The sequence below is a fragment of the Pteropus vampyrus genome, unplaced genomic scaffold (assembly GCF_000151845.1).
Source record: "Pteropus vampyrus isolate Shadow unplaced genomic scaffold, Pvam_2.0 Scaffold180, whole genome shotgun sequence".
Lineage (NCBI taxonomy): Eukaryota > Metazoa > Chordata > Mammalia > Chiroptera > Pteropodidae > Pteropus > Pteropus vampyrus.
The window spans coordinates 918,071-920,435 of NW_011888961.1; positions in this window are offsets into that span (position 1 = coordinate 918,071).

Here is a 2,365-nt window from a genome sequence, read left to right on the forward strand (position 1 = left end):
GAGGATGCAGAACACCAGGAAATCTCACTCATTGCTGGTGGGGTGGAAACTGGCATAGCTACTTTAGAAGACAGTTTAGTTCGGTAGTTTCTCACAAAACTAAACATACTCTTGTCATGTGATCTAGCAATTGCTCTCCTTGGCAATTACTCACAGGAGTTGAAAACTTATGTCCACAGAAAAACCTACACATGGATGTTTATAGAAGCCTTATTCATAATTGCCCTAACATTGAAGCAACCAAAATGTCCTTCAGTTGGTGAATGAATTAATAAACTGTGGATAGTGAAATTCAGACAATGGAATATTATTTAGAGCTGGAAAACAATGAGCTGTCAAGCCATGGACAGACGTGGAGGAAACGTCAATACATATTACTGAGTGAAAGAAGCCAAGCTGAAAAGGCTACATGCTATATGATTCCAACTATATGACATTCTGGAAAAGGCAAAACTATGGAGACAAAAAGATCAGTGGTTACAGGGGAGCGGTAGGGAGAGGAATAGGTGAAGCACAGAGGACTTTTAGGGCAGCGAAACTAGCCTGTATGATGCTGTAATGACAGATACACGTCATAATGTAGTCGTCCGAACCCACAGAATGTACAACACCAAGAGTGAATCCTGATGTAAACTGTGGACTTAGGTTGTGTCAATGTAAGTTCATCAGTTTAACAGATATACCACACTGAAGGGGGATGATAATGGGGGAGGATATGAATGTGTGGGGGCAGAGGGCATATGGAAAATCTCTGTACCATCTGTTAATTTTACTGTGAACCTAAAACTGCTCTAAAAAATAAATTCTTTAAAAAAAAACCTGCAATAACAGGAAAATGGTGATCTTTGCAGTATTGTTTTGAAGATTAGGTATATTATATACCAAGTGACTAAGTGCACATAATAAGTGCTCGGTTAAGCGGTGTCCGGTACTTTTATTTGTGCAATTGTTTGTATTTAAACTACTAGATTAAATTCCTTGAGTAATGGGACTATATTTTATTTCCAGCATATGCTAGAAGTTGACACATAATAAATAATATAGGTTTGTTGCATTACTTTATTCTTAATTGACTTAAATTGCTCCTACTGTCTATTTGCAGAGAAAATTGGTTATTTCAGATGTAGAGTATCACTGCTTTCCTGTGCCAGGATCAAAGATACATATATCTTAAAAACTAAAAATAAAGCAAAGTAAAGCACTGGAAAATAAAATTTGTACTTAATTTTCTGATTAATTGAAAATAGCCCCAACTACTGCATCATAATTACTGAGATTATTGGTGCTTCCTCACTGCAGCCCTGGTTAAAAATCTGTTGTTTCTTTGCAGAAATGTCCAAAGGAAGAGTGTCGTGTTGGGCAATGTAACACACAATCCTTTTAGAGACTCCTTTTTCCCATACCGCTTATATCCATATTCCAGATATTTTGTCTAAGTCATTTCCGAATACGGTAGGAAATAGACATATAGAGTCACACAATTTCCAAAGGAATCAGTAATCATACTTCATTTTGCAGGTAACTGAGATCAAAAAAGATAAAGGACTAAAGTTCACATAGTAAGAAACAATTTTTACAATGGAATCAAAACTTTTATTTTTATTTAAAAAAAAAAAAGCTCTTTAAGGGAAATAAGAAAATGCGATATAAAAATCATCCCATGAAATCATTATGGAAAACAAAACAAAACCAAAAATTTACCTCAGCTAGTATTGAAATCTTAGAAGCAATAAAATATGAAAAACGGAAAAATATGATAAATGAAAAAATAAGGAGAAAGGAAACAAACCAACAAATAAAATGTGAAATTACAGTAGCAAAATATAAAAAGAGGAGAGGGAAAAAAATTGGCGATTGTTTTCTTCAGAATGCATGTGGACGACCCAATTTGAAGCAATGGGCATTGTGCCTTCTTTCAAATTGCCTTTTTTTTCCTTCCCATTCAGTTCTAGTTCTAACCCTGCTGTCTTTTTTTTTTGTATTTGAAAACCAAATCAAACGCTGAACACGTCACACACTTAGATAAGCCATTGTCGACCAGATTCCCCTACAGAGCGCGGCTTCCTCTTTTCTTAGCTTAACTTTTTTCCTCCTAATCCTTTCCGATCTGAGCCTACCGATTTTAAATTTCTAAGCAATTAATTTTTTGGCCGGGGCGCGCAATCCACAGGTGTGGATGACTGACAGCGCGCTGATAGACTCCATCTGTTGGCGGCTGATAGTGGCCTCCTGGGGGCTCCCGGGCGCTGTCTCCACACTCACAAAAGCCAGCAGCCTAATCTATTTGCAGGCAGGCGGAAAAAGGCCCGCAGCTCACATTATTATTCAACAGGAACAATCGGTTACAGACAGCACGTTTAGGGGC